Source organism: Arabidopsis thaliana, chromosome 4, assembly GCF_000001735.4.
Source record: "Arabidopsis thaliana chromosome 4, partial sequence".
In the NCBI taxonomy this organism is placed as follows: domain Eukaryota; kingdom Viridiplantae; phylum Streptophyta; class Magnoliopsida; order Brassicales; family Brassicaceae; genus Arabidopsis; species Arabidopsis thaliana.
In genome coordinates, this window is record NC_003075.7 from 4,081,789 (window position 1) to 4,097,463 (window position 15,675).

The following is a 15,675-nucleotide window of genomic DNA, read 5'->3' on the forward strand; positions in this document are numbered from 1 at the left end:
TCACAAGCTGGCGGTCGTTTCTCTCTTGTGAAGGGATGATGGTTGATGATGTAGATCTGACACGATGGCGATCACTTCTCTCGTGTGGGATCGAAAGGAGGGGGAAGTGCTGGCGGATTGAGGTACACCACAGAAATGTGATAAGTCTCTGATACAGTACAAGAACTTAGCCTTGCTGAATCGCACACATAAGACAAAGAACAAGCTTATTCTCTCAAGAACACTTAAACAGAAGAAGTAAGAAAATTTGGTTCTTTATTGATAATCAAGTGTGAAAAATCGTACAACTGCTGCTGGGGGAGTTTATAAGAGTCCTTCAACTATCCCTAGGGCTGAAAATAAATGCAAAAAACGCAACAAGGAAACAAATAAAATCAAAACACAAAAATCATTGTTTTTAGAGAGAAAAATAAACTAAAAAGGAAACTAATTAAATTCTCTTGAGGAGCACGTTTGATGACACGTCTAGCCGTTGTGTGGGCTGCGTGAACCTGCAAAGATAGTATAAATTGAATAAACCTTACCTGCATGCGCTTTAGGCCCAATAGATGTTGCATGAGTTACTTTCTGTAGTACTTCTTGAGGTACTTATGGAATCACGTCTTGTGCTAGTTTCCTGGCTGGTTCCTTGAAGTAGGAGTCTTTCTGGAGTTCCTCTTGAGTAGCTTGATCAGTGTCTTCGAGCTCTTCCATGTCCTTGATGTCTTGGTCTTGATCTTGACTCTCTTGATCACTTTTAGATGTGACAATTGGATCGTCCCCTCTTGCAGCTCCAAAGTCTTCTCTTGGATTCTAAGGGTTCTTGAACCTGTCAAATGAGATTTCATATATGGGGGAGTTGTTCGTTCAAGCATCATTTGGGTGAATGCTTCAACAAACTCTTCTTCGGCAATTAGATCATATCCGATATGGGGTGCTACGGACCAGTTTACTCCTTCTAGCTCTAGAGAGCTCATAATATATTGCACAACTAAGTTAAACCTTTTCTTGAGTTATTTAGCTTTTGAACGTGTCCTGATACCTTCTGGGACTTCTGGTACATGATGTAATTTAGGACGTGGTACATGATGTAGTTAAGCAATTTGTGAAGTAAGGTTGATATCCGCATCAAGAAGACTCCTCTTCCTTTAGTCTTTACCGATGTGATCTCATTTCAATTTTCTTCGTGGGAAAGACCGTAGCATTTGGCATTTCTCCATCAACTTCATCAACATGAGTTTTAGCTTAACTATATTTTAGAGGTTGTGGTGTGAGGAGGTTCATGTCCCTGGCGGTCTGAGTTTCTGCTCGATAAAACTTTCTTCACCTATTAAGCTCAAAATTTTCAATATGTACGTAGCCTTCAATTCTATTTTTGGTTTTGTTTGAAATAAATTAAAATTTAGATAAATAAGTATAGGATTAGGTTTAAGAAAAATAGTTTTTTCATCAAGTAAGAGAAAATTTATTCATGTAAGCTATTTTTTAAAAACAAATTTCTCATGTCCCACTTTCTTCTACCGTTCGATGATAAACGTTTTTGGTTAGCTGAGCTAGAGTTATAAATTCTTTGTTTGTATTTTGAACTTTTATTCACATGTTTTATTTGATAGTAGATATTCTAAAAATTAAAAGAAAACAAATAAAATTAGAGGTAATTAAATTTAAAGAACAACCAAGAATATACGTACAATTCGTAAAAATATGGTCTTAGTTACGTAAACATATGAACAATTATGTATTGACAAAGACTAGTTATGTAAACAAATAAACACTTACAAGAATATATTGACAAAGATTGGCCTCTTAATACCGTTATGACAAATAGATATCAATATATCATCTTCTAGGATTGGCCTCTTAATACCGTTATGAGAAAATATGATACTATCTATTTGTTTATATAGAGGTGAGTATTTATAATCATTTTTCTTTTAGGATTAATAATAAAAATGTATAATTTCCTTAATTATAGTATTTTATTAATTGATTGTATAATTTCATAAATCCCTTCTTAATGTTAAAGGCAAAAATATTAATTTCTTTTAGAATGGTAACTTTAAATTTGAATAAGTAAATGATTATATATTTTTATATTTTATATAAAAGAATAATATCTGAAAATATAACGGATTGGACCTGTCAGTAGTCATCGTTTCTGCAGCTTTTTTAGTAACAGATCCAACAAAGTTTGTTGTTGCAAGGGTCATGCATATTTATGGTGAAATTGGACTTGGCTCAATGTCTTTTGGATCTTTCAATCACTACAGGAAAATTGATTATTCTTAGCGTCTCAAAAATGCTATTTAACGAAACGAGAGCGAAGTATAAAGCGCTATGTCTGCCACCATGATAATAGGTCAACGTCTTATGATAACGGTTTGGAGTGCTGTTATTGTTTGTCTATATAGTATAGCGTTTTTCGTGATGCAATGTCATTAGTTTTTATAGTGTGTATTGTTTGCTATTAATTATCAAATAACAGCGGTTACTTATTGTTATTTTAACTTGTATAATAGTAGTTATGGCACGCTATAACTTATATAGAAAATAGCCGATAAACTATGCAATTATTTGCACTAAAATAGCGTTTGTAATTTGTAATCAATCCAATTATAATAACGTTTATTAGTATGCAATGTGTTTAATCTAATTATAATAACATTTATTAGTATATAATTTATTCAACTAAAATGGCAATTGTATTATGCAATAATTTTTCCTTTTTTGGTCTTTTGCTCTTTACGTGATACCCAATATAGGAGTGAATAGATGAAGACTAACACAATTTTCTTATTAGCCACATTAGGTTCGATACAAAACCAATACTAGTGTAAAAAAAAAAAAAAGTTTCAACTTAAACTACCTAACGTATAGTGACTTGTTTCGGAGAAGGCCTCTTCAATACTTTTCCAGCACCCACCTGCAACTTCCTCTCGCCAATTTTCTTTAACGTCTTGATGTCAAACTCTGCACGAGAGAAAAGAACAATGTAAAAACCCATACCGAGTCAAACAAACATGCTAAACTCAAGTAAGACTAAAGAAAAGAAAACGTACGTACCTTATTTTAATGTACTATTATTCAGCTACTATGACACCTTCACAATCCTCTCTAACACAAAGATTCTCATCATCAGAAGATTGATCCTCCAAATCACCAAAGTCTCGGATTGACACTGATTCAACAACAAACTTCTCTTCTGTCTCTAGCTCGTGATACCCTCTAGGAAGCGCCCTCATAACTACTGACCAAGGTGAAGAGTCATCTTCTACTGAATAGAAAACTTGTCCTGCTTCAGATGCCAAAATATATGGATCTTTAAGGAATACAGATTGGTTTAGATGGAGATTAACAAGAGTGAACCCATCTTCTTCTTTTACTCCATTTCCTTTGTTGGCCCAATTACACATGAATATTGGAATCTGGAACATGTGATAATCTAGTAGAATTATCTGCGTTATTACTTCATAGTATGTAACAATGTCAACCATATGGTTGGTATCACGAGCACTAGACCGACCCATACTAAAAGCTTTACAGACGACTCCACTATTTTGTTTCTTCCGCTTCACGTCATTCGTTAAAAATCGATGACCTTTTATGACATATCTCTTATACGATTGTGCAATATTTCTGGTCCAAATGCCAACCATCTCAACTGTGTGCAATACTCTTTTGAGTTAGTCGGAATTATGTACATGAAAGACGAATATAAAGCAAATTAATAAAATAAATAGCTAAGTAATCAGAAAAACACTTTGAGGACATAATTAAAGTCAGACCTTATCCTTAACCCACTCCGGGAACTTTTCCAAATGAATTTTCCATAAGAAAGTTTGATTCCTTCGCAATCTAACATCATTGTCGTGAAGCTCTTCTAAATGCAACCTAGTTTCATAATTCCAGAAAATTAGTTAAAATTCAGTTACAGTAAATAGTGAATTACACTCCGGCAATTATATATGGATTTATAATTGCCATGTTCATTAAAACATACCCATACGCTATATCATCTCTTTAATACTAAGTGTAACTTTAGTTGCCTTTTGCAAAGGTCGGCCTTTAAGTATGAGTGGATCTACCTCAACATCTTCATTTTGGTTGGTCGGTTCTTCAATTGGTAGACAATCTTTCAAAAACTCTAAACAAAAGGCCATACATTCTCCAACCAAGTATCCTTCTACCATGCATGCTTCTGGCCTTACATAGTTTTTCACATATGCCTTTAGTGTTTTCATGTACCTGCATGTGAATAAAGAAAAATAATTGTAAATACTTATTTAGAAAAGAAAAAAAATATGTAAACACATATACGAGAGTACCTCTCAAATGGATACATCCATCTAAAATGAACCGGTCCACCCAACCGAGCCTCCCTAGCCAGATGTAGTGGAAGATGAAACATGATGTCAAAAAGCAATGGAGGAAAGAACCTCTCCAGTTGACACAATGTCTCTACAAGCTCAGACTCTAAGGTTATCAGCTTTTCAACGTCAATAACACGCTGATACAATCTGTTAAAGAAGTTGCATAATCTACTTACTGCAAACCTAGGTCTTTTTGGAAGCAAACCTCTCAAAACAACATGTAGTAGATTCTGAAGAAGCACTTGGTTGTTAGGAGACAAAAGGTTTATAGAATTAAAAAAAAAATAAAAAATTCCCACCTAATATTTGTTTTCGGTACGCGGGTTTTTAATTTTAGGCGGTATAGCGTTTATTGGGTTGTAATGCAATAAAATCTAGTGTTATTAAAATAATTCAAAATGAAAAAACAGATTCCGCGAAATATTTTCCCACCGAAACAAAGCATAGCGTTTGTAAATTGCCAAATGTTATATTTAGTACATGCTTAAAGCTAATATAGCAGAACCATACAAATTGCTATCTTCTAATGCTATGAATAATACCTATTCTTGTAGTGAGTTGTATATATTCTCCCGAGCCGCATTTACAATAATGAAGTTACCATATTAAACCAAGAGATTATATTGTATATATTCCATATCTTTTCAATTAAGAAATATGAAATTTTATACACAATCTAAGAGAATAATATAACTATTATCTATACTATTATTATTTGAGACGTACGTTAAGTGATTCTGAGTTAAAAAAATTTTACCTTTAAATCTTAAGTTTAAAATGTTAATGTCATGAAAATAACCCGTGTAAAAACACGCAGATCCTTTTGACTCGGATTTAAACTTTTGGGTCATACGTTATAATCTTGGTCATTCGATTGAATTAATTGTAGCCATTGATTTTTTTCAATAAATCCTACAACAAGATTTTTGGAGAGAGAATTTTTATTTATTTCCAATTAATATATTCTCTTATTCAATACTATTCATAATTATGTGGGTTTAAAATTGGAAAACTAATTATACTCATATATCAAAAGGATTTACAATATTTGTTATATTCTAAAATATTACTAATCCAATTAATTTTTTAAAAACATTTTCTATTCAAATCTGCTTTATTTATAGATATAACATTATAAATATCGAATAAATATGTTTGAATTCGAAATTAGGTTAAATATTCTAAATTTATTTAAATAACTGGAAAAATAATTTTAACTAAATTATTTTTTATGTTTGATAATTAAAATAGAAAATATATGTTTAAACATTTAAAAATAAGATTAATTACATTTTTGGTTTATATTAATTTTTGTTAATTATATTAATTGAATTCCTTTTGCAGCAACTGAATCATATTAATTTAAAATATTCAATGCGTATATTCCTTTCTTAAATTTAAATATATCACTTCTCCATAATTATAGCTAATCAAATATTCAGTTGGATATTCATTTTTGAAGTTAACATAAAGTTTCCGGACAATTTCCATAATTAAATAACTACTTATAAGATAATTGCTAAACATTCTCTTATAATTATGAGATTTATTATAATCATTAAACTTGACTTCCACGATTTAATATTTTATTCATATTTTTTACCTAAAAATTTATATCTTATAAATACTGTACGTCCCATTTCAAGAACTCACTCAGCAGTTCCTATTTTCTTTTACTCTCTCGCCTCTTTTTTTATTCAAGCAGAAAAAAACGAGACCATGAAGAAAACTGAGGTTGTGGATCGACTAGACCATGGAGAAAGCAATATATCGAGGTGTCCTCTCACACTCTCTGTTTTTCTCTATTTTTTTCATGTTTTTCTCACATCTTTTTTTTATAATATTTATGCAGGTAATGTGGAAGATTAAAATGTAGACGCACACATGATTTTGTTAAAGTATGTCTTGCTTTCTAATTATTTATCTTTTATGCAAAGTAATATGTTAACCTTTTTTTACCTCTCTATATATTTATAAGATGAGTAATTCTGATTGAATTTTTTGATAGGGATTACGGTCTTTTTCCTGTTAATTTGCAGATACACGATGATGATTTATAATTTGACTACTATCTTCCAATGAACAACAAAATTATAAGGTATGCAATATTTTTTCTTAAATCTGATTGATAAATTCTCCAATTATTTTCCAATTTATAAAGTATGAAGAAAGACATTTTCCAATTATTATTTGTCAAATTTTATAATTCACTTACATGTTAATGACATACACGAAAATGTACAAATCTTCTATGTATACAACTACATATACAAAATATACAATTATGTATCCAAACGTACATACCAACTATAGACATATATTTTTTATGCTACAAACCGAGGAAACTACATATACTAAACAAAATATGGTTTGACCAGACTAAATATATTTAGTTGGTACCAATAATACATGATAAACAACTACATGTTTAAAGATAATGAAAATATAGTAGAGTTTCTGTGGAATACACAGAACTGAGATTTGATGATTGATTAAACCAAAGATACCGTGCGTAGCACGGGTACTGACCTAGTTCCATATTATAACCAACATATTTCCATAGTAAAATTCTAATCTATAACCAATCAGATCTTTCAATCGAATCATAAAACTTGTTTCAGGAAAAAGCTATTGTATCAGCAATAAAATCTTCAATTTAAACCTTAGCAATACAAGAAAAAGCAAGTTGTCAAATTCTTTTGTTGTTACACTTGAATATAAGATATCTTATTTAAAAATTATGTAATTTTTTTTTGTTCTAAATCTTTTGGACACTTGAATAACAAAACAAATTCAAAATGACCAAATAGCAGAATAATAAGAGAGGAAAATCACAAGAATCTAATCCAGCAAGCTTACTATGTACCTAGCGGACACTTTCTCTATTGATGCCGGAACCACCACCTCTTCGTCATTGCCTTATCTGAATCGAAAAAACTACAAAAAAATAAGCTGATATTGCTCATTGAGTATGCTACACTTACAAAATCAAATTCAAATCAAATTATATGTTTATCTCGAGAAAATGATAATTTAGAGTTTTTATCGTTCAATGTATTTATAGTTATCTTTTTATATTTTTAAAATTAATAAAAAAGGTTTTTTTGTTTTACACATGTCAATATATGATTTTAGTTTCTCAAAATTTGCCATTAACATAATTATGGTACATTTTGATTTATTTCCTATATTATCATATTATCCCATATATTAAAAAATCAAAATTTCTTTATTTAATGAAAGAATATTTTTTTCTCATAAAACTAATTTGCATGTATTTTTTTAAAGACTTTTTTTAATATATACTTAGTTACATTTTATATATCGAAAAGTTTTTTTAAAATCTTAACCTATAAGAAAAACTAACAAATGTCTAAAATATGATATTAATGGTTATTATTTTGTTAAAAATAATATAATCAATACTAAAATAAAAATAAAATATTATTGTTATAGTTTTAAAGTGTAAGATATCGTGCAACCTCTTTTCACAAATAGAATGTATAATTTCAAGTAACACATAAATAGAATGAAACAAAATTGGTTCATGCATGGAGTCTAGTTCTATTTTCCACCACCTCCAAGTAATTTTGAATTTGAAAATTTTGTTTTTATTTTGTTTTTAACTAGAAAAATTTGTTTTAAACTAGTAGCTGAATCATTGAGAAAAAAATGCTAAAACCCTATTGAGGTAGGTTCTCTATCTTCTCTCTCTTCAATTTTTCAGAGCGAGGCCGACTAACTTATTTTCGTCTGAATTTTTTCCGATTATCAAATCCTATTTAGGGGGCTCTCTTCCAACATGCACTAGATCCTTTGTAGTATTTCGTTGACTTTTATCTGATATCAATTTGACCTTCAAAGTCAAGATGACTGGCGTGGCCATCGGCAATGCCGCTTTGCTCTCGGTTGTTCATGACTCAATAAAGTTTATGTCGTGGTGGTCATTGATGTGGTCAAGCCATAGACTTTTGAAATCAAATTTGATCCCTAGCTCTTAAGCTTCTTCAAATCCGTCAAATTACTTTCTCTTGCCTTCAACCGATTGATCCCAATCCCTAATCTCTGAGATGGGAGATGTTGTGGTTAGGCGGCTCCTTCACCTTCTTCAAACAAGAATTCACAAACTGGTCAAGATCTAAAAGGTCTACTTTCGCTTATCCGGTTTTCTGTCCAGTGAATCTCAACTTAACGGTGTCAACATATATTTGATGGTTCCAAAGCTTCATCAGCGAAGCCTCATCAAGCTGGGTTTTCAATTAGGTGCTTTAATTTCTTAAGTCTGTTTAACAACAAGAGAAGGCAAGTAGTTCTGAGTTTTCCGGTGGTTGTGGCATTTTTCGTCATCAACAGCAAAATTTAGTTCTTGGAAAAGAAGTAATTGTCTTTCAGATGCTTCTCAAAAGAATTAACTAGATATTAAATATTAGATTTTGTTTGTTTGATTGTGGTTTTGTGCCTATAATTTGTTTATGTTATTGTACTTTTGGTTTGTGTTTTAGCTTCAGGGAATTCTTGTACTAAGGCAAACATAAAATCACCATTCGTACTATTTATCTATGACATCTCTTATATATGTGAAACTAGTGTATTTAAACAAGCATTCCATGTACTTCACATTTTAAAAGAATCAAATATATTTTTAGAAAGAAATTTGCGTAAGGCGTTGATGACTCTACTCACCTCACATGATCTTTATGTGGTGTTATCGAACATGTCTAGATGCAATGTGTATCCATGGGCAAAACTATAGATTTAAATGCTTTACATGGATATGATGAACAATTGAGAGTGGAACTAGAGAAACTCTTTGATCTCAACAGTGAATTACAAATCCCACAATCAATAGAAAATTGTCTTCAAAGACAATGAAGGAGATATGATGCTTGTTGGGGTGATCCATGGTTTTATAATTCCTCTTTATTTCTATATATTGAAAATATGTGAAGGCATTAAAAGAAAATGTTTGAAGTTGAGGGTTGTGCTAATGTAGTTAATTTTGCAACATGGCGAATAAAATAGTCATATGATCAAAGGAGGAAGTGTAGAAAATGAAATTTGGAAACTCGGAGACAGAGATTAGAAAGCGACATGCCACATGCAAGATCATGGTGTGTTAAACACACTACGGTTAATAATACAGGGAGATACAAATAGTCACTATCAAGAGATCATGTGACATTGAAAAGAATTCATTAGTCTCAAGGATCGCTGACACGAACCATGAAAAGTAGTTATGAGTATGCAACAGATTCTTACCTTACGAGTAGGAATCCATGGATAGCTTGGTAAAAGACTTCTCTCCATAATAGAGGAGAGTGGCGAAAGTTTCTCCAAGTAGTAGCATTGTTGTAACAACAGTTTCTTGTATCAAAAGTAAATATGATTATTTTGACCCTCAAGGTCAGGTCAAATAGGTATTGCGATGTTGTGTTAAGTTGTAGCTTGGACTTCCTCAGGAAGATGATTTGAGGGAGTTGGATTTGTAACTGAGAAGAGAAGGCGACTAAAAACATGGTTAACATGGGATCACAGAATGTACAAGCCAAAATATAAACATTTAAGCCGAGAATATTGGTCCCATCCTAAACGAAAGGAGCTTGGGGCAGTTGAACTGATATCCTTCGTGCTAAAGAGTTCTTCAAACAAAAGCCAAGATGAGCTTGCAAACAGGAACCGAGATAAGAAAGATTCAATACCAAACTAGACTCAATGATTTAAGGATATAGTGATGTCATAAGTCAATCAACATATGGAATAGAGAAATCCAATCAAATAATTAAGAATACAAAGGAACTAAATCGGAGATGTGCAAAGTAATCGGAGAGAGTGATGGGGCACAAAAAAAAAGAGAAAGCTTTCTTTGAGGAACAGAAAGGCCATAGTTCTACAGATGAGAATGTGGATCAAACTCATTAAGGACCATCTCTAGAGAGATTAGGGTTTCGTCGAGCCAACTAGTGATCTACTCATTACAAAACTTGGCCAAAACCTAAATAATGGGCCACAACTGGGGAACATGCCAGCTCACTAAAAACTTGGCTTCTTTTTGTAAGTGTGAATGGTGGTCGTTGCTTGGCGGTTGCACTGTAACAAATCAAAGGTCCTAGATGGTTTCATCGATGCTGGAAAGGAAGGCAGTTTTGGGGTTTTAAAACCCTCAGAAAGAGGGACGAAGGAGATGAAAATAAGGATCACATATTGAAACATGCAGTAGCTCTCTAGACAGATTTGGTGGTAACAGCTTTGCGAGGAGGGATGTGAACAGAGGGAGGAAAGAGAGAGGAGTCACTGGGTATCTTCTTTGTCTTCTATAACTGTTGTTTGAGCTTTGTTTGAAGCTTTCCAGGAGAACAAAATATTGAAATGATTGAGATATGGACCAAAACGAGACTAAAGGGGTAATACAATTACAAAAGTTGTGAGCAAGAAGAGACAAATTCTTATGTTGGCGAGCCAAAGCTTCATTGGGTTCAGAAATCAAGGCTAGGGTAGCTTTCTCAATATAAGAGCATGGGAGCGGTTTCTATTTTTTCCTAAAATCTCAATTATTATCTTAAATTTGTTGTTATTTGGACAAAAATTAGAGTTAAATTACCATCATTTTAATGACCAAATTTGTTATTTCGTTCGAATATTTTACTAATTGATTGTTAGCGATTATGATGAATAAACGATAAATTTAATTATTTGAAAATAATATGTCCTATTTACCTGGAATGTAGATTTATTTAAATCAATCTACGACAAATTGATTTTTGTTGTTATATTGATGTAAACCCCATTTATGACGAATTAACAACAAACTGGATCGTTATTATCCATGTATTTCTTGTAGTCCAGAAAGAAAGATAATTCAATCCAAATTTTGAAGCAAAGTTTTATTTAAAAACAGACCGAAATTTGTCGGTTAAGCAGGGAAGATATAAGCATTGTAAGATAACCATGTAGGTTGATTGGTCAATGCATTATCCAGTATCTTCTTTGCCTCATATTTCTCCATATTAATTGTTTTTGCTCTTATAGTTTCCTTTTTGATGATTTCCGCTGTATGAGGTATAAAAATATTGATGAAGAAACAAACAAAACAATACTATAACACATCAAAAGCTGATTAACGAATTTCCAAATATTACTTAAACTCTTGACTTGAAACAGATTTTGAGAAAGTTTTTTTATCCAAATTAAAAACCTCAAAGATTTATTTCCTAATCAGATAACAATTTAAAATTTTCTGAAAACATATTTTGAATAGAGGATATCAAAAAATTTCAATGAAGAAAATAATTATAAATCAACATAAATAAATATTTGAATAGATGGATTGACAGCAAAAGTTTGTTAAGATCTAAAGATATTGTTCCTCCAAATTATATGCTTGCATAAGAAATAATCTATCAAAAGTTAGAAAAATACATAGCATATCTAAAAAATTGTAGTAATACATTGATGATTTAGAAACGAAAAGTTGTTGCAAAAACTGATCTAAAGAGTTTTTAGGCACAAAAACTCATTACATATTAAAAACAAATTATAATTTGATGGACAAAATTTGTTAAAATACAAGAAACTTGAAAAATTATGAAACAAATTTGGGTTTTAAAAACAATTTTATTTATATTCTAAAAAATTGATGCATTTCAAATTGAATATAGTTGTGAACCAAAAGAATTCAAGATACATATATGTAAAAAAGCAATATTATACCAATTCGTGCAACAAAACAAGGATTAATTAATTAGATGGTTTCACGCCATAATTCGTTAAAAACAAATCTCCAACAGACAGTTTACCCATGAAAAAACCGTTGGAAAACTTATAAAACATTTCAGGATAAAGTAATTAAGAAATTTACAATGAATTAAACATGCATGATCTGTTTCTGCTGCCCCAAAATATATTATATACTAATAAATTTAAAAATGGTCAAGGTAACATAATGGCAAGTTGGTCAAAGTAAAATGATCTAATATCCATATTATCTTGGATAATTAATAATATAGAGATTTAGAAGATTTTGGTTGAGATTTAAAATTATGTCTTTTCTATAATTATTGTTTACTTATCTTTTAAAAACGATTGTATACCATGCAAACCTTTTTAAAAATCTCTTGTAAATCATTCTTTGACACTTACTTATGCTTTAAAAACGATTGTAAATCATGTTAACCCCTTTTAAAATCCCTTGTAAATCATTCAAAGCCACTTACTTATGCTTTAAAACGATTGTAAACCAAACAAACACTTTTAAAATCTCTTGTAAATCATTCTATGCCACTTACTTATCTTTAAAAACGATTGTAAATCATGTTTTACCCTTTTATAAGCTTTTAAAATCCCTTGTAAATCATTCCAATACCACTTACTTACACTTAAAGAAACATTGTAAACCATGCTAACCCTTTTTAAAAATCCTTGTAAATCATTCTATGCCACTTACTTATGCTTTAAAAACGATGATAAATCATGTTTTACCCTTTTATAAGCTTTGAAAATCCCTTGTAAATCATTCAAAGCCACTTACTTATGCTAAAAAACGATTGTAAACCATGTTAACCCTTTTTAAATCCCTTGTAAATCATTCTATGCCACTTACTTATGCTTTAAAACGATTGTAAATTATGTTTTACACTTTTATAAGCTTTTAAAATCTCTTGTAAATCATTCAATGTCACTTACTTATGCAAATCTCCCTTAATCTAAAGCGTAAATGTATAAATATACTTGATTAAAATTCGTTCACAAATCAAAACCAAAACCAAAACCAAAGCCTTTAAAAGGTTTATGTAAATTATTTTTCACTCTTTACTAAGGAAAACCCCCAAAAATATGATGTTTAACTAAACCAAAAATCGCATTAACCTTAAACATATTAGGGAAATTTGCAAAACTACCCTTTTTTTACTACCCTTTTGCAACAATACCCTTTTATATTGTTCATTTTTAAAAATATCGCTTTCTTTGAACAGAATGACCAAATTACCCTCATCTAATAAGAACATGTAATTGGAAACTGAATGTTTTCCGCCAATTTTTTGGCGCCAAAATTTATTTTTCCCGCCAAAAAAGAATTTCCGCCAAACTTTTTTTCCCGCCAAAAAAAAATTTCCCGCCAAAAAAAAAATTTCCCGCCAAACTTTTTTCTCGTAAGTTATTTTTTCCAGCCAAAAAAATTGTTTTAAAAAACCTTGTAAATTTTTTAAAAACTCTTTTAAAAAACCTTGTAAAGTTTTTTAAAAACTCTTTTAAAAAACCTTGTAAAGTTTTTTAAAAGCTTTGGTAGTTGCTAAAAACCTTTGTAAATCATTTTAAAACTTCTTAAAATCTTTATAAAGTCTTTAAAAACATAGGTAAATACTTTGAAACCCCTTTTTAAACTTTTGTAAATCATTTTAAAACTTTTTACAATAGTTTTACAAGATTTACAATCGTTTTTTAAGCATAAGTAAGTGGCATTGAATTATTTACAAGAGATTTTAAAGCTTATAAAAGGGTAAAACATGATTTACAATCGTTTTAAAGCATAAGTAAGTGGCATAAAATGATTTACAAGGGATTTAAAAAGGGTTAACATGGTTTACAATCGTTTTTTAGCATAAGTAAGTGACATTGAATGATTTACAAGGGATTTTAAAAGCTTATAAAAGGGTAAAACATGATTTACAATCGTTTTTAAAGCATAAGTAAGTGGCATAAAATGATTTACAAGAATTTTTAAAAAGCGTTAGCATGGTTTACAATGTTTCTTTAAGTATAAGTAAGTGGTATTGGAATGATTTACAAGGGATTTTAAAAGCTTATAAAAGGGTAAAACATGATTTACAATCGTTTTTAAAGCATAAATAAGTGGCATAGAATGATTTACAAGAGATTTTAAAAGTGTTTGTATGGTTTACAATCGTTTTTAAGCATAAGTAAGTGGCTTTGAATGATTTACAAGGGATTTTAAAAGGGGTTAACATGATTTATAATCGTTTTTAAAGAATAAGTAAGTGTCAAGAATGATTTACAAGGGATTTTTAAAAAGGTTTGCATGGTCTACAATCGTTTTTAAAAGATAAGTAAGTGGTATAGAATGATTTACAAGGATTTTAAAAGCTTATAAAAGGGTAAAACATGATTTACAAGAGTTTTTAAAGAGTTTTAAAAGGATTTACAAGGATTTTAAACCTTTGTAAATCCTTTTAAAACTCTTATAAAGTCTTTACAAGCATTTTTTAACTCTTAGAAAAAGAATTGTAAGTATTTAAAACATTTACAACTCTTTTAAAACTATTTTAAAACTGTTGTAAACCTTTACAAAAGGTTTTAAAAAGATTTACATGAGTTTTTAAAGGGTGTAAATCTTTAAAAACTCTTGTAAGTCTTTTAAAGCCCTTTAAAATACCTTGGAAATCTTTTAAAACCCTTTTAAAATCGCTTGTAAATCTTTTAAAACCCTTTTAAAATCTCTTGAAAATCTTTTAAACCCTTTTAAAATCTCTTGTAACTCTTTTAAAATATTTTTAAACCCTTTTAAAATCCCTTGTAAATCTATTTCCCGCTAAAAAAAATTTTTTTTACGGGAAAAATGTTTTCGAATTTTTTTTTTGCGGGATTTTTTTTTTCTAAATTCTTTGGCGGGCAATTTTTTTCCGAAATTTTTTGGCGGGAAAAATGTTTTTGAAATTTTTTTTGGCGGGAAATTGTTTTTCGAAATTTTTTGGCGGGAAATTTTATTTTGAAATATTTTAGGCGAAAAATATTAATATTTTATTTTGTTAACCTAAATCAATTTACAAATATGGGTAAAATGGTCATTAAAAAATTAAATAGGATATAAATAAAAATGGTAAACAGAAAAGGGTAGAATTGAAAAGGGGTAGTGTGAAAAGGACATTAGAAAGAATTTTTCAACATATTATCCATTTTCATCCAACAAAAATATATAAATAAAACAAAAGATTAAAATTTTAAATTTTGAATTGATTTTCTATATGATTCGGATAGATTAGATCAATTTAATTATTATCTATATATAGAGAGACAAAAAGAAAATGTGTTTACAAACTTACATAAATATCTTGCTTGCACATAATCAACACAATAAACACACTACAAGTCTTTCATGTGCTAATACCTCAACTTTTTCAGTTAACCATAACTTGACACCTCTGTAAAATGAATAGTCAATCAGAACATTTCGATTAATACACCTCATTTACATTGACCAATAAGAACTTATTATTTTTCCATGTCATCCCATCAACTAAACTAAAATTAGACATTGGCCTAGCCCAACCAAACTACTTCCAAAACTAAAATCTATATAAAAACATGGGCCTAA

The 15,675-nt window shown here is 30.1% G+C and overlaps 1 pseudogene across 1 annotated transcript; it reads right to left on the reverse strand.

Moving 5' to 3' along the window:
• Nucleotides 1–2,852: 2,852 nt before the first annotated feature.
• Nucleotides 2,853–4,627, reverse strand: AT4G06750 (annotated as a pseudogene; the record flags this gene model as incomplete). Its single annotated transcript has 1 exon — nucleotides 2,853–4,627.
• Between the last annotated feature and the right edge of the window lie 11,048 nt (nucleotides 4,628–15,675).